The 18,113-nt window shown below is 48.0% G+C and overlaps 1 long non-coding RNA gene across 1 annotated transcript in view; it reads right to left on the reverse strand.

Annotated features, from left to right (window-relative positions):
- Positions 1 to 807: 807 nt before the first annotated feature.
- LOC112443017 (uncharacterized) overlaps positions 808 to 18,113 on the reverse strand; it is a 34,832-nt gene continuing 17,526 nt past the window's right edge. Inside the window, exon 2 of the long non-coding RNA XR_003031290.2 lies at positions 808 to 1,053. This is a non-coding gene — a long non-coding RNA (uncharacterized lncRNA). The remainder of the gene's footprint in view (positions 1,054 to 18,113) is intronic.

Consider the following 18,113-nt stretch of genomic DNA (forward strand, 5'->3'; position numbering starts at 1 on the left):
TGATAACATGGACAGATCTTGGGGGAGAAGCAAATCGTAACAAAAGAACAAATTAAAACCCATCAGATAAACACACAAACACAGGCTGATTTAATGTCTCCAGAGGCCACCCAAACAGGTCCATGAAAGTGTACACAGGTAACACAGCTTTCTGCATCTAGAGTTTCACGAGCGATGGGACTGGCAGAAACAAAGAAACCAGTGTTCAACTTCTATTTCCTCTTCATCATAACTGCTTTGTGCCATTAGCCAAATTATTTTTCAGTATCCTTCCCAGTTGACTGGGAACAATAACGCGGCCTCCTGCAGACATAAAAGGCACTGTGTAAGCTACAGTTTTTTATGCTTATGATACGGTGCATTAGAACCTGAGGTTCGTTAAACCTGCCTGTGTGTTAAGTTGCTTCAGGTGTATCCAAGTCTGTGACCCCATGGACTGTCGCCCACCAGCTTCCTCTGTCCATGGGGATTCTCCAGGCAGGAATACTGGAGTGGGTTGCCGTGCCCTCCTCCAGGGGCTCTTCCCGACCCAGGGATGGAACCTGCATCTCTAATGTCTCCTGCGCTGGCAGGCAGTTCTTTACCACTAGGGTCACCTGGGAAGCCTCCATGAAATCCATTCGTACTTAACGAGCATTTACCACATAGCATGTGCTTTGCCAAACTTTTAAACGTATTTACTCACTTAATCCTTACAAAACGCCCTAGAGAAGGTTCTACCACTGTCTCTGTTTTACGGAAGATGGAACAGGCGCAGAGAGGCAGAGAACCTTAAACGAAGTCAAGCAGCACACGGAAGACATGTCCAACTTTTCAGCAAAAATAAAACTATGCTCATTTTATAGATTAGACATTCTCGACATGATTTCCGAAGGAGGAGAAGCAGCTTATGTTTCTATTAAATAATTTGTGTAAAAGGTCAGTGTACAGCATGGCTTCTCTCCTGACACAGGCAGATGGACCAATAAGACAGGGGTCCCTCAGAGTTCCACGTGTATCTCAGCATCTGTAGGTGAACAGGGGTCCCTCAGAGTTCCACGTGTATCTCAGCATCTGTAGGTGAACAAAGTGCAAACTAGGTAAATGTGAAAAGAACAGACTGCTCAGTAACCAGCCGGAGAACAGTCTGGAATAAATAAGTCCGTTTAGATCAGGGGTCCCCAAGCCCTGGGCCACAGACCGGTACTGCAGCGTTAGGGGCCAGGCCACACAGCGGCAGGTGAGTGGCGGGCTAGTGAGCAAGCGAAACTCCATCCGCCTTTCCCTGTCCCTCCCCACTGCTCGGCTCACATTACCTCCTGAGTCATCCCTCCCTCATCCCCATCTGTGGAAAAATTATCTTCCATGAAACCAGTCCCTGGGGTCAAAAAGGCTGGGGACCACTGGTTTAGATGCCTGCCTCATACCACCTGGAGAAACAAATTCCACGTGGTTTAAAGATCTAAATACAAGAAAACAAAACTACAAACTAGAAAATGTTGTTCTTAGTTGATAATCTTAGAGCAAAGTTGGCTTCTCTCGGGCACAAATAAAACAAAGAAGCCATCAAGAAGACAACTAAAATAAAGGTTAAAAATTTCAAGCCGTAGCCTAGACAAAATCATTTGCTATGATATTTTAGCAAAATCATTTGCGAAAATAAAAAGAGAGCTTGCAAACCAGAAATAGAAGATCAAAGCCCAGTAGAAAAGTAAGCCAAAGCCTGAAACTTCAAGCCACAAAGAAATGAAAGGAGCAGAGCCAGTTCACAGATAAAAAGATGCTCCTTCCTTGATATTCAGGAAGATGAAGGAGTAACAAAGAGCTGCCATTGCCCACATCCTGAACTTTTACAAGTCTGCATGCTAAACATATCCAGAGATACAAGGAAAGGCAAAACTTTTGCATAAGACTAAGTGAAAGAAAGTGAAAGTGAAAGAAAGTGAAAGTCTCACATTCCTGTCCCACTCTCTGCAACCCCATGAACTGTAAAGGCTGCCAGGCTCCTGTGTCCATGGGGTTCTCTGGGCAGGAACACTGGAGTGGGCTGCCATTTCCTTCTCTAGGGCATCTTCCCAACCCGAGATTCAAACCTAGGTCTCCTGCATTGCAGGCAGATTCTTTACCGACTGAGCCACTTGGTAGAAGTGATCACAGTCTTGGGAGAGGATTATTTGCTGTTAACTCTCAAACTTTAAATGCACTCATGGTTTTGCTAACAATTCCCCTTCAAGGAATATTTCTGAGAGTCTCATAGACAAAAGGCAATCGTATATATCATGTATTTTATCCCGATGTGTAATCACAAATAAAGGGAAGCAGTCACATGGCCATTGCAAGGCAAAGGAAGAACTGTAGCTGTTCTTGTTTAGTCTCTCAGGCATGTCTGACCTTTTGTGACCCCATGACCTAGCATGCTGGGTTTCCCTGTCCTTCACTCTCTCCCAGAGTTTGCTTAAATTCACGTCCCTTGAGTCAATGGTGCCATCCAGCCATCTCATCCTCTGTCGTCCCCTTCTCCTCCTGCCCTCAATCTCTCCCAGCATCAGGGTCCTTTCCTGTGAATCTGCTCTTCTCATCAGGTGGAACTTCAGCTTCAGCATCAGTAGAAGACGCTTGCTGTGTCCACCCTCTGAAACACTGCGACAAAGGAAAACCCGGGGAGCTGGATCCGTGGTGAGCGGTTGAGGCCACTGCCACTCAGACTGTTTTTAAACGTCTGCCAGGTGCATTTTATGCATCTGCCTGTGCAGGCTCAGAAGAAGAAATAAATATCACCAGGTGAAATGGTTGGCAACGTGCTCCATGTATGCCTCCATCAGCAAAGACAAGAGGGAGATGCAAAATCCAGCTGCTCTTGCTCTTGTTTGTATCGTTTGGACCGACCTCATGTCTCCACCGGAGAGGTCAATGGCACCCCACTCCAGTACTCTTGCCTGGAAAATCCCATGGACGCAGGAGCCTGGAAGGCTGCAGTCCATGGGGTCACTGAGGGTCGGACACGACTGAGCGACTTCACTTTCATTTTTCACTTTCATGCATTGGAGAGGAAAATGGCAACCCACTCGAGTATTCTTGCCTGGAGAATCCCAGGGACAGGGGAGCCTGGTGGGCTGCCATCCATTGGGTCACACAGAGTCGGACACGACTGAAGCAACTTAGCAGCAGCAGCAGCAGCATATCTCCACAGCTGAATCATAAGCACAATAGAGGTGGAAATCACCTTCCTTCTTCTGTCACGTTTCCATGCCTTTAGTACAGAGACTACCATTATAGCCCATAACCAACCCAAACTGTCCCCACCCTGATTCTAACAAGATACGGAGCTGCTTTTCAGAGACTGCAGATCAAAACTACAAGTCTTGCAGCTGAAGCATGCCAAGGAGGAGATTTTTACCTCAACAGTAGAACCAAAGTGTCCCCCCAGGTCACGGAACCAAGATTGCAGGTGAAGGGTCCCTTGTCCAGGAAGATCTGGTGGTTATCTTTTCCGCCTTTTCACACCTTTCAGTAAACGGACCAGTTTAAAGCCCACCAATCAGAAGCTGTCCCACCAGAGCATCTGCGTACCAACCCGTCTTCCCCAAGTCATAATCGTGTGACCACACCCCATCTGGGGAGACGGATCTGAGCCCTGCCTCCTGTCTCCTTGCTGGTCAGCTTCTCAATCAGTTCAGTTCAGTTCAGTCGCTCAGTTGTGTCCAACTCTTTGTGACCCCATGGACTGCAACATACCAGGCCTCCCTGTCCATCACCAACTCCCGGAGTCCACCCAAACCCATGTCCATCGAGTCAGTGATGCCATCCAACCATCTCTTCCTCTGTCGTCCCCTTCGCCTCCCACCGTCAATCTTTCCCAGCATCAGGGTCTTTTCAAATGAGTCAGCTCTTTGCATCAGGTGGCCAAAGTATTGGAGTTTCAGCTTCAAGATCAGTCCTTGCAATGAAAATTCAGGACTGATTTCCTTTAGGAAACCTCTCAATAAAGCTCTCTCTTTTCTCAAGTCAATGCTGTAGTATTGGCTTCTTGGTGTCAGACAACAAGCCTTTTCTTGACAGTACTTGGAGGTATTTTTGGCCGATTCCTTTATTCACAGTGACTCTTATTTGGGGGTGCACTTTCGTCATCTTGGTGAGTGAACACTTCTCCCCTCTTAGGTAGAACCTCTGAAAGGACACGGGTATACTTTGACCCCAGGGGGTCAGTTGTGTCCTGCAATTGGTCCTTAGAGCACGGAAGCCGAGTCCCCCCTACTTGGAAACAGACTCTATGAACGTTGCTGCCAGGGGCTTGGCCAGGAGCTTGGCCATGTGGTTGGCAGCCAGCCTCCAGTCGGGGTTTCTGCTCACCACTGCCATGCAGCAGTTATCTTGGATTTTCCGAATTTGGAAGCTTTGACATCTTGGGGCCCTTGATGATCCTGGGGGAATTTCTCCTCCCAGAGTTAGCCGGAGCTAGGGCTTCCCAGGTGGTGCTAGCAGTAATGAGTCCTCTTTCGTCTCCTCTTGCATGGGCAGGCGGGTTCCTTACCCTTAGCGCCGCCTGGGAAACCCCATGTGAGCTTGAGCACCAGGCCCATTGCGTTTAGAGACTGTGGACAAAGCTAACCTGCAGTGTGCCAAGAGATCCCCTAGGTGGCAGCATCTCACCAGTTGGCCAGACGGACAAACCTCATCCTTCCAGCCCGGAGTGCCCATCGTGGCCATGGCAGGAAGGTTCTCAGAACATCCCCAGGTCCATCAGGCAGGGTGGCCATCCAGGCAGCATCTCCAAAAGGGAAAGGACCCAAGGTTCCAAGGTTGACAGAAAGCTCTTCCCAAGTAAGTGTTAGTCAGTCATGCCCGACTCTGTGCGACCCCATGGACGGCAGTCCACCAGGCTCCTGTGTCCATGAGATTTTCCAGGCAAGGGTGCTGGCATGGGTTGCCATTTCCTTCTCCAGCTCTTCCTAAGAAGGATCCCTAGTCAAGGAGAGGCCGTGGTGGGGGGCGGCATTGCAGATGGATGTGGGGCTAGACGAGAGGCGTTCAGAGAGGCTGTCCTGGGAGGCCAGAGGCCAGTGATGGAGGAGGAGACATCGGGCAGGAGTCAGAGCATCCTGGTGTGGCAGCCTGGGCTCAGCTGGAGATGTGTGAGCCTGGGGGTCACAGGCCAGGGGACCAGCTGGACTGGAAAGTCTGTGAGAGATCAGAGGAAGTCAGGGTGTCACCGAGTTGCTCTGCCCATTGCAGGGTGTCTGAATCTTCCCGAAGGCAATGTCCAGACAGGCACTGGGGGCCGTTACTCACACCACGAGTCAGAAGAAGGTGTTTGAGCATGCTGGGTTTGACTCAAACTGTGATGTTGCTTTAGAAATTACTACTACTACTAAGTCCCTTCAGTCATGTCCGACTCTGTGCGACCCCATAGACGGCAGCCCACGAGGCTCCCCCATCCCTGGGATTCTCCAGGCAAGAACACTGGAGTGGGTTGCCATTTCCTTCTCCAATGTGTGAAAGTGAAAAGTGAAAGGGAAGTTGCTCAGTCGTGTCCGACTCTTACTACCGTGTGTAAAATAGATATCTATCGGGAAGACGCTCTATGACACAAGGACCCCAGAGTGCGGCTCTGTGATGACTGAGAAGTGGTGGGATGAGGGGCTTGGGGGCAGGCTCAGGAGGGAGGGAATATATACGCCTTCATATATACTCATGGCCGATTCTGTTGTACGGCAGACACCAAAACAACATTGTAAAGCAATTATCCTCCAGTTGTAAAGAAATTTAAAAGGCGCACACAACTCCATCTGTAAAGGGGCCTCACAGTTCCCCAAAGGGAACACCATTATTTGTGTTTAAACAAGTCAACCTCGACGTGTAAGGTGTGTGCCTGGTGACGTGACTGTTCAGGTCACTCCAGAGCAGAGTGGGTTTTAAAGAGAAGTGAGACAGAACGTGCTACTGCCGCCAGCTCGGGGAGACCCTGGAGTCTTTATCTCATTGGCGACGTCACCCAGAGCAGAAGACTCGCCATGGTAAGGGGTTGTGTGGGGTCTGTCCTGCCCCAGTTCAGCCGCTGTGTCCCAGGACCCACACCAGTTACACGCAGAGTGAAGTCGGTATACGCTTCTTAAATTGAGTCCAAACCGAGTATAGAAATCAATTGCTTTTCAAATACCCACGGTGACTATCAATCCAACATCTTATGGCTGAGCTTCCCTTGCCGTTCCCAGCTCTGTCTTCAGCCATTAAACAGAGGAAATTGTTGTGAGGACAGGAAGGGACCAGAGGCTGAGGGAGGTGGGAGAGGATGAGTAATCCGGGGAAGGAGGGTGGTGCGGTGAAGTTGCAGAATCAGCAGGCCCAGAGAACACGGTTTTGCAGACACCCTGTGGCTCAGGGAGCCTGGCCCCGCAGGCCGGTCACATCGCCGAGCCGCAGTTTCTGCATTTGCACAGGTCTCTTCTGTGCCAAATGGTGGGAAATTCTGCCTCAGGAGGTTCATGGTTCTTTCCCTTGATTTACATGTAACAGTATTCTTCCTTCCTCAGCTTATACCCTCCATCCGTGACCTCAAGGAGGATCGCAAGGAAATCCCACTGCTCAGTCCTAGGAAACCACGCACAGGACCCACGTGTTGTCCATTCACAGGTCTCTTCCCGGTGAGCCTGTGGACGACTAGCTTTGGAAGAGTGGAGACAAGCTTCAAGACTTTAGTCTACCAGATCCATAACTTTTAAACTATTTTTTCATTTCCCCTGTCAGCTTTTCATCGATTGAAAGACTGTTTTCTATTATAGACTCGTTAACTCTACTGTGATAAAAAGTTTAGGCTGATTTTTTCCCCATAAATATTGTACATGTATTAGAATAAGCAGTAGGAACAATAATGTAAAGGTTAGAAAAATAAAGTTACAACGTGGGTCTCGTATGCACATTCCCAAGGAGTCTATAGACATATTGATTATGTCATACAGTGTCTCTGTAATGGGTGTAATCACAGCATAAGGTAGACATACTCAATACACACTGAGGGCTGCAGCTGAAGTTCCAGGGTGATTAATGTTTCCCCTCGCCAACATGTCTGGAGGGACCTAAAAGAATTTAATAATCCTCAATAAACATATAGACAGGAATTAATGTGGCTAGATTTGACAGGGAGGCCTGACGTGCATGACGTCCATGGGGTCCCAAAGAGTCAGACACGACTGAGCAACTGAACTGAACTGAGATTTCATTTGGATGAAATGTGTAGGAATCCAACCTTGTGATTCACCTGCTGCTACTATTCACCAAAGGAAGACTTTCTCTTGCTTGATAAGACGTCCTGCCTTCTGCTTGGAGGGAGACTCATCCTCTTCCACTAAAAGGCGATCCCTGTACAAACATCCCTGAAAAGCTGGAACAAATGCAGTCAGCGCCTCAGCTCACAAGAGAGCTTGGAAGCAGGAGAGCCCCGCAGAGAACTGCCTCCAACTCCTGCTCCATTTGAGATGCCTGAGAGGCTTGGGCATGTAGTACTGTAGACACGTGTTCCAGGAAACAAACTCACTCAAAAGGACAACGCAGAGTGGAGTGCAGTTTATTACACTGGCGGGCCCAAGGCAGAGTCTCTTCTTAGCCAAGGAGTCCAACCAGTTTTTGTGAAAACCTTGTATACCCTAAGTGTATGTGCCCAAACCCATCTCCCCAAATTCCCTGAAAATAGTCTGAACAAAGGAAAAGAAAGACACAGTCAAAGTTAACCCGTGATTCACATGCCTTAAGCCTCCGTGGTTAACAGTGGGCAGTTATCAGCAGGCCTGTGGTCATACCCCAATAAGCACAATAGAATGTATGATTCTATTCTGTTACACAGATAATTAGGGTATTCTTTTAGGATGGAGCGTCTAGGTATAAGCCCTGGGGCTTTTCCATCCAGGGCCTGGTTTTCCAGGTGGCACGTCGTTTCCACAGATACTGGGCACAGAGCTCACAGTGCACAGTCCGGCCCGAGCTGGAGTGCTGCTTTCAGGACGCAGCCTGTTCTGTCTCTTTCCTTCTTCAGCGGGAGTCGTGTACTCAACACTTCCGAGCGTGTGCAGGAGTGAATGAGAGGCCAGCAATGGAAGAGATGCAGGGCGGCGGTCTGGTAGGTAGGCAGTTGGGTGGTTCCCCGCCCCTTCCTGCCTCTGCGTTGCTGCTGATGGAGCCTGTCTGAGTCTGACGGTGGGGCGGCTGTTTGGACGGCTGACTGATTCTGTGCACGGGATGTTTACAGGTTTGGTGTGCAACATGCAGGGAGTCCCCAGGCATGGATGCCCGACATATTTTTAGCCACAGTTGGTAGCATGACCTCAGCCCCTAGGCAATACCAGCTGCAGAGGGTTTTGCCACTCAGATCTTGAACCACATGCTTTAATTCTCTGCCCTTGATAGTATGAAATGCTAGTTTATTCTTTTTATTTGTTTTTAAAATTTTGGCTGCCCTAGGTCTTCGTTGCAGCGTGTAGGCTTTCTCTAGTTGTGATGTGCAAGGGATTTCTCTGAGATCTTGTTTCGCAGACCAGGGATTGCACCTCTGTCCCCTGCGTTGGAAGGCAGATTCTTAACCACTGGACCACCAGGGAAGTTGCACGTGCTAGCTCCAAAGGCCAGTCTAGATCATCAAGAAGGAGGAGGAGCTGTTCGCGTGTGTTTGGAAGCCAACGGATTCGTATCTAGCCTGTCCCATCCTTGGCATGTTCATTTTCCCCTGCTTTAGGTAATGAAGACTGAGATAGAAGCTCCTCCCTGGGGTGATTTTCTCAATAGTACAGGTGCCCCTGAGGCTTCTCTGATAGCTCAGCTGGTAACGAATCCTCCTGCAATGTGGGAGACCTGGGTTCGATCCCTGGGCTGGGAAGATCCCCTGGAAAAGGAAAGGTTACCCACTCTAGTATTCTGGCCTGGAGAATTCCACGGACTTGAGCTCACAAAGAGTCAGACACGGCTGAGTGACTTTCACTTCACTTTCAGAGGTGCCCCTGAAAGATCAGATCTGCCAGGTTTCTACTGCTGTTGCCGTGGCAACCTGTTGTTATGCAGAGAAAGCCTTGGTCTTCAAGGGACCATTGTGTGCGTAAAGTGGCAAATGCTTGGGGGGTTGTGTCTTGTTTAAAATGACAGAGACCACTTCTCAGTGCATTTATGTTTTGAGATTGTGCTGATTACCAGAAGAATCTCTAGAGGCAGCTTAGACACCCTTGAGTATCTGAAGAGTGCTCAAAGTGCTTTTTTGAGAAAATTTCCTCTGTTTTGCTCTGAAATCCCATTCTGGAACCTTTTTTATGCAGGAAGGATTCATTAGAAGGACTGATGCTGAAACCGAAACTCCAATACTTTGGTGGGAAGAATTGACTCATTTGAAAAGACCCTGATGCTGGGAAGGATTGAAGGCAGGAGGAGAAGGGGACGACAGAGGATGAGATGGTTGGATGGCATCACTGACTCAATGGACATGAGTTTAAGTCAACTCTGGGAGTTGGTGAAGGACAGGGAGGCCAACATGCTGCAATCCATGGAGTCGCAAAGAGTGGGACACGACTGAGCAATTGAACTGAACTGAACTGAAGTGTTCAGATATAAACAATTTCCCCATAGATCTCTATGATTATGTATGTGTGAAATGAAAATGTCCCCTGCCGTATCAGGAAATAAGGAATGTCATAGCCAGCAGTGCTTTCCGGCCTCCAAATGTGAATGAGGGCTCCCCAAACTGGGATCCAGCTGATGCTGCCACTCCCAAGGTGATTGCTGAGGAGCTGGGCGTTTTCTCAGTTACTGAGACTGTCTCCTGGGCGGATTCCTGAAGAGTCCCACCAAATAAAATAGCTCTCCACTTTCAGGCTGTGACTGGATTTCTTTGTCGACATACACGCTGTTCTGAAAACAGTGACCTCACTAGTGGACTACTAGCACGTACAAGGACGAGCAGCGTAGTTTGAACACAAGAGCAAGACACCTGGCCAGACGGTTCTTTCTGGACTTTCAGGAGGTGTAATGGTGTGACGTCACGCCGTGACATCACACCCTGACATTATACCATGGAGTAATCACGACATAGGGCTTCCCAGGTGGTGCTGAAAATGAAAGTGTTAGCTGCTCAGTCGTTTCCAACTCTCTGCGACCCCCATGGACTGTAGCCCCCCAGGCTCCTCTGTCCATGGGATTCTCCAGGCAAGAATACTGGAGTGGGTTGCCGTTCCCTTCTCCAGGGGATCGTCCTGAATCAGGAATAGAACCCAGTTCTCCTGCATTGTAGGCAGATTCTTTACCATCTCAGCCAGCAGGGAAGCTCCGGTGTGGTGCTAGAGGTAAAGAACATGCCTGCCAGTGCAGGAGACACAAGATACATGGGTTCGATCCCTGGGTTGGGAAGATCCCCTGGAGGAAGGCATGGCTACCCACCCCAGTATTCTTGCCTGGAGAATCCCATGGACAGAGGACCCTGGCGGCTACAGTCCATGGGGTCCCAAGGAGTGGGGAGTGACTGAAGTGACTCAGCATAGCACAGCACATGCTATGTTTACAGAAAAGAACAGCAAAGTCTCTGCTACTTCTAAGCAGTTCTAACATATGCACCCTTTAGCTAGTGGCTAAAATGGTTTAGAATCAGGATGTTGACAATTTGGCTGTGTTCAGAGAGGTACATTAGAATATTCCATGGCATGCATTTGAAGCAGTCATGGAGACACACCTAATGTGATTTTTTTTTTTTTTAAATTCAAGCTTGTTCAAGCTTTCTTGCACTTACCCTAGAGAGACGGTGCTGGGGCAAAATGGCCATGTGGGGTTTTATCTGAGGGTAAAATCAGCGGAAGTGAAGTTGCTCAGTCATGTGCGACTCTTTGCAACTCCAGGGACTATATAGCCTACCAGGCTCCTCCGTCCATGGAATTTTCCAGGCAAGAGTACTGGAGTGGGTTGCCATTTCCTTCTCCAGGGGAACTTCCTGACCTGAGGATCAAACCCAGGTCTCCCACATGGCGGGTGGATGCTTTACCCACTGAGCCACAAAGGAAGCCCCAGAATCAATGGAAACAGTCATAAAAACCAATGGATGATTACAATACAGGGTGATAAGTAAAAGCAAGGGAAAGAGAAGACAGTTGTTAGAGCAGATGGTTCAAGGACTCTGGTATTCAAGCTGAGACTTGAAGGTACAGGAAACAGAACAAGAAAGCCTGTCATCAGGAAGGAAGTACATGCGTGTGTGTGTGTTGCAACTCTGAAATGCCCTAAAATATGAAAAATGATTAAAATATAAAAGCCGCACTGTTGACATTTTTGGTCTTGATTTCAGGAAACTAACTTTCCCTAACACTGGAAGTAAAAGATAATAGAGGAAAAAAGAAGAAAGATGCATTTTGTGTATACCAATAAGAGTACTTCATATGTACTATCACAGTGAATTCTCCTGACATATCTACCGCAATAAAACTAGTATTTCCACAACTGTACTTACAGTCAGAACTTGAGCCACCTTCCCGTGACCCCCACCTGGTGAGCTGTCATGTCTAGATCCAAACACACACCTGCTTGATGCCAAAGTTGGAGGATTTCCACTCTTTCATGCAGCTCTATCTGAAGCTTTAAAAACTACATCTAGACCTTATTTATAAATAGTATGCATGTTATGATAATGGTAGTGATAAAGTTTGCTATTGTTCAGTTGCTAAGTTGTGTCCGACTCTTTGCAACCCCATAGAGTGCAGCACACCAGGCTTCCCTGTCCTTCACCATCTCACGGAGTTTGCTCAAATTCACGTTCATTGAGTCAGTGACGCCATCCAACCATCTCATCCTCTGTCGTCCCCTTCTCCTCCTGCCCTCAATCTTTCCCAGAATCAGGGTCTTTTCCAATGAGTCGGCTTTTCACAGCAGGTGGCGAAAGGATTGGAGCTTCTGCTTCAGTGTCAGTCCTTCCAGTGAATATTCAGGACTGATTTCCTTTAGAATTGACTGGTTTGATCTCTTTGCAGTCTAAGGGACTCTCAAGAGCCTTCTCCAGCATTGCAGTTTGAAAGCATCAGTTCTGTGGTGCTCCCTTAGGAATATTCTAAACTCTCCGTGATTTCTACATCATTGAGTTTCTTTATCACTCCCTCCCTTGTGTGCAGGGTGCTGGGCAGAGTCCTTCCTGTGCTGAGTCAGGAGCCTGCGTTCCTGCTCCCTTGAGGGTTGGCCATCTTCAGATGTTAAGAGCTTCCAAGGTCATCAGAGAAAGGGATTGTGTGCAAACGGCCTGTGAGATACATTTACACATCTACCCTGCTTGTGGAGAGAATGCTCAACACCCGTTGTTTAGGACTCAGCCACAGTGTCTGGACCACACCTGACCAAGTAGGGCTGAGCACACGTTCTCCCTGCATGAGGGTTTGATGCACGAGCTTGTCACACATGCTTTTTTACACACAGGTTACACAAATAGAGGGTTTTTTTTTTTTTTTCTCTTTTTACAATGCTACTGCTGCTGCTGCTAAGTAGCTTCAGTCATGTCCGACTCTGTGCGACCCCATAGATGGCGGCCCACCAGGCTCCCCCGTCCCTGGGATTCTCCAGGTAAGAACACTGGAGTGGGTTGCCATTTAATAGCACCATAAAAATAAAATAAAACAAAAGAAGACTGTTACTTATACTCATAAAAATTCAAAGACCTGTTGTCTGAATCCCATAATCAAAGAAAGATGTCTAAAGCTGGTTACTTGCTTTAAGCTTGGTCTCTTTGATGACTGCCAGTCACGTGCCTGAAATGTGAGTTAGAGCGGCAGCTATCAGGGAAAATAAGGAGTCCAGGCATCGGTTATTTGACAGAGTATTAAGGCCACACCTTTTATGTTACATTTTTACTGGGGAAAAGGAAAAGGTGCGAGGAATGAGTTTCCAATGCTCCTGAGACTGTCTGTTTGCAAGAAAGGCTCATGCTGAGGCTGGCACTCCCAGGGACATGTCCTTGTCCAGCTGGGGTGCAGTGATGGGACCCCCCGGGGTGCTGGCTCTGCTGGTGTGGGCAACGTTGTCTCAAGGGCAAGGCTAGGGACATGCACTCTGGACTCACATGGATGCTGCATTGCTCAAAAGTGGCCTCCGGAAGCTTAGGGGTTGCCTTGCAATGAAAGGTATTAAGAGAAATTCCCCAGAGGTGAGGGAGGGGAAAGTTCCATTGGGCCACCGTGGGCTTGGAGCTTGAGGAGGTCACAGCTTCTCCAGTGACAGGCCCTCCATGGAGATCCTCTTCTTCTTCCTAGGCCCACAGAGCCCTGCAGGCATTCCTGGGGTGCTCCGTGATCTTCAGAGGCCACAGAGCTTCCTGGAGCACGTCTCCAACCCCGGGATGAATAGCACATTTGCTTCCTCAGCACCCAGGTCCCTCCTGATCACTGACCCTTATGTTCCCTCCTACGTGGATCTGAGCCCACTTGGGGAGAGGGAGCCATGACCGACGCCTGTCGCTGCCTCCTGTTGCTGACCCCTCCTGCAGTGAGGAAGCTCACACACAGAACGCCCTGATGCTCTCGCAGATGTGACGTTCTGGGTTGCAGACTGCCATGATGTAGGACACTGAAGCTGAGAGCCGTGCGTCAGAGTCCTGTCACTGTCTATGCGTCGATTCTGAAGGACAGCAGTGTACCGCTGTGTGTGCCAAGCATGCGCACGGAGCGCACCCCTGGACCCAGCCATACGCATGGTGCACACCCCTGGACCCGGCCCCGCACACGGTGCACACCCCTGGACCCAGCCCCACCCTGAATGTCACCCTGAGCTGACCTAACTTCTGTCTTTATTTTTAATATGTCGTGTTCACCACTGCTTTGCCAGGCAGAGTTCCAAGAGTTTCTCCTTACATGCCTTGCTTAACTCTCAGAACAAACCCACGTGACAGATACTGTGACTTCTATTTTATGGATCCAAATATGGGAGCATCTCCATGTGCAAAATTTTAGCCAAGGACCAATGTGCTCATTTGCAAAGAGAAAAGCATGTAACCCAGGGGGTTCCTTTACACTTCCCTGCAAAATCATTTAATTTCAATCTCTTCTAAATTGAAGTCTTTGTTCCCTTCTAAGAAACCAAAGCAAAAAAAATTCACGTACACATCCTTTATAGAAAGCATCAAATTAATTGATGAACTTGGCAAAATTCAACATTTTTATAGAAATTTGTATAATATTCATATATTTTGCCCTAAAATATAAATTTCTGTAAAAATACTCAATTTTGCCATTGTTGTTCAGCAGTTAATTGCTCAGCTGCCAAGTTGTCATGGGGAGTTGGACACAATTTGGTGACTGAACAATAGCAATGGCAAAATGAAACATTATTACAGAAATATACATTTTAGGAAAAGTTATATGAATATTATTTCTGTTGAGATTATGAAAAGTCCTTTCAATTCATTTACAAGTCAGCACTTTGAACTACATGTTGCAAATCTGGGTGACCCAAGCAATTCTAGCTAGATATAATTTAATATCAATTCAACAGTTATTTGTTCTTTGTGCACAATATGGAAATAATAGTTAATATAGATTTGCTGAGGGGCATCACACACGGGTGGCGAGGGTACCCGCCACTCAGGAGGGCGGTCTCGCCACGCACACCACATGCTGGGGGCCTCTTCGTGGGCTTCGTACACAGTGAATTGTGGTGTGGTCTGTACTCTTTCCTGTCTGGTCTCCTTCATCTAAATTTTATGTTTGAATCCATCTGGGTTGCTGCATGAATCACTATCACGTGAATTTTCATTTTTATGGTATTTCACTCTATGAATATGCACAGTGTCCGGTTACTCTTGGTTGACACTTGCATCCTTTACAGCCTGGAGCTGTGGAGAATGCTGCTGCTGTGACATGTTTGCACACATGCTTTTGATGTGTGTGCACAGGCATCTCTGGTGAGCATCCTGTGGAGGCGTCGCTGTGTCATACAGCGCATGTGTTCAGTGTTAGCCAGTGACTGACTGCTGCATGATCACTGGGAGTTGTGCCGGTTTGTATCCTGTCAGCTGTGAGAAGCCCAGGTGCTCCACATCCACAGTGTCAATGGCATTGTCGAAATTGTGTGCATGTCCATATGTGTGTGTACACATATACATGCACATGTGTGCAGTTTTAATATAATAGTACATATGGTACGTGAGTCTAATATAATGGTACATGTAGTAAATATTCTGGTATTATATAAAATCCATACAGCATAAACATGCAGATAATGTGTATTAGTTTCTGTGTGTGTGTCTGTTGTTGTATAGTCACTAGGTCATGTCCATCTCTTTACGACCCCATGGACTACAGCACGCCAGGCTTCCCTGTCCTTCACTGTCTCCAGGAGTTTTCACAAACTCATGCCCATTGAGTCAGGAGTGCCATCCAATCATTTCATCCTCTGTTGTCCCCTTCTCCTCATGCCTTCAATCTTTCCCAGCATCAGGGTCTTTTCCAATGAGTGAGTTCTTTGCATCAGGTGGTCAAAGTATTGGAGCTTCGGCTTCAGCATCAGTCCTTCCAGTGAATATTCAGGGTTGATTTCCTTTAGGATTGACTGGTTTGATCTCCTATTTGTCCAAGGGACTCTCAAGAATCTTCTTCAGCACCACAGTTCTAAAGCATTAATTCCTCAGCATTCAGCTTTCTGAAGTGCTGACTCACTGGAAACCACTTTGATGCTGGACGATTGAGGGCAGGAGGAGAAGGGGCAGTGTAGCACATGATGGTTGGATGGCATCATCGACCCAACAGACAAGAGTTTGAGCAAACTCTGGAGACAGTGAAGGACAGGGGAGCCTGGTGGGCTGTAGTGACTGAGTGACTGAACTACAGCAACAATCTAAGCACACAGACCTGCCTTCTCCTTTGAAGTCATCCCTCCCCACTCTGGAAGTGTCTGGAAGAGGTCTCCTCTGCTTTCCCCGAACCCCTGTGAATGCCCCTCTGATCAGGCTTGCAGCTGTGTATAGGAATGGTTTGGTCTTGGAGACGGGCATTGCTTGTTCCTGGCATCAAAGCCAAGTGAGATCAGACCACATTTCCACGGCTGGTGCTGAAATCAAGCGCCTCACTCCAGGAACAATTAGGGCCTGGTCAGAGACAGGACTCGCCCCGTGTCCCTGGTTTCCTTTTACTGCTGGGCTGGCCCCTGATTGCAGTCGATGCTTCCCAGATGTTTCCGCTTGCACGAGTGCCTCCCCCAGCTCGGCACCACGCCCCGTCCCCATTCAGAGGGAAGACTGGCTCTCAGGGCAGAGCAGCTGTCCTTAGGGCAAACAGGAGCTTGCATCCTGCAGGAACCTGGCTGCATGTGGACGTCAGTCAGCAAGTTCACCCTTAGAGCTGTACAGGAAATGCTGCTGTAGAGTTCCATGGTTCCTGTGCCCCAAGGGGAGACAGACAATCAATGAGGAAAATGCTGTGAACTGCTGGGCACCCAGTGGGCAGGGAAAGATAGGAGCATCTGGGACTGAGAGGACTGGCAAGTCCCCAAATGATGCTCAGTTAGCAGTTTAGTAGCAGAGGCAGGAAGACCCTACCGCCTTGAGCAGCATATGGGCATCAGGGCTTTGCCCCAGGAAGGCATCTCCTTTTCTTACAAAGTAAGTTAAATGCTAGCTACAGTTTCAACTACAGTCTATGAACTGCGTCTTTAATAGACTTTCCTACTGAAAGCTCTCTCTTTCGTGATGTCTGTGAAGCTCTCACATAACCTCACCATCCTGTGTGACAGCCCGTGTGTGTGTAGCTGTGATCCCTGTAGCACGGGAGGGTCTGTGTGGAGCGGTGTTGCTCTCTCTGAATCCCACCCTCAGTTCACCTGAGCAACTTAACTTTGCTGTGCTTCAGTTTCTCCCTGTGTGAAGGAGGAAGAGAGATAGCATCAACTGGTATGAGTTGTTTTAAAGCTTGAAAAAACTACACTTAGTCAAATACTAGTGACTATAATGACCATCACTGACACTGACCTATTTTTCACTATATTGTTACTCTAGAGAAGAGATTCTCATCTGGGGGCAATTTTCCCCCAGGGGACATTTGACAAGGCATGGAGATATTTTTCATTTTCACAGTTGGTGAGAGTGCTTCTTTCATTTCTTAGGGAGGACAGTAAAGCCGCTAAGTGTCCTGGAATGCACAGGAAACCCTCTCCCACTACTCCCCTCCTCAACAGCCAGTTATTCAGCTTAAACTGTTAGTAGTGCTGAGGTCAAGAAACCTGCTCCAGGGAGAGAAAGAAGGTGGGGGGAGGGGGGAACGAAGGTGAGAAATCTGCAGTCTTGGAGGGTATGGTTTCTAGAACGTTCTTTCATCCCTCTCCCCTGAGTAGAAATGCATCTTCTCCACTCGCTCCCTGAGATTCTGGAATTCTGGTTTTCTACTTATCCATCAGTGAAGGTGGCAAAGCTTAGCTGTTAGGGAGGCATCCATGTTTCCTCATGGTCTGGCAGAGACCATGGGCATCAAGGGGCAGGAAAGGATTCAAAATACTTTCTGGAGACCTCTCCACCATGTCAGTGAATACCTCCTCCCTGAGCCCACTTTAATAACTAGAGCTACTTAATCTTCCCAATTTATGCCTCCAAGCTCTGAGCAGCACAGAGTCAGTTTGGTACCTACATTTCTCAGGCAATATGCTAACACTCTACACAGAGAAGCATCAGATGAACATGGTGCTTTCCATTCAAAAACCAGCATGTGAAATTCACAGATACATCATCAGTGTCATCTCCATGACTGTAGTTGATTTCAGCACTCAAGGTTAATGGTTGGAAATACTCAAAAATGACAGAATTGGCCACTGGACTCCTGGGCTCTTGCCATAGGCAAAGCCAATTGCCGATGTATTTCTATATCCCCAGTGGTCTAGTTCCAAGAATAACTCAATGCCTTAAGCAGCAAAGTCCATAAAACAGAGCTGGAAAGAATTACTCCTGGTGATGCCATAGCAAATAATGAGTTGCCTCAGAAATGGAAGCTCATATACCAGCCCTGCCCCATGGGCACCCAAGTGGTTCCCACATGGAGCAGAAGAGCCGAAGCGGGGCCCAGAGCACAATAGAAATCTGGCTCCTTGGCTGCTTGTTTAAGGGGGGTGTTACATCATGTTAATACACGACCCCGCCAGTCTGTAAAATTGACACCTCA

The sequence above is a fragment of the Bos taurus genome, chromosome 20 (genome assembly GCF_002263795.3).
Source record: "Bos taurus isolate L1 Dominette 01449 registration number 42190680 breed Hereford chromosome 20, ARS-UCD2.0, whole genome shotgun sequence".
In the NCBI taxonomy this organism is placed as follows: domain Eukaryota; kingdom Metazoa; phylum Chordata; class Mammalia; order Artiodactyla; family Bovidae; genus Bos; species Bos taurus.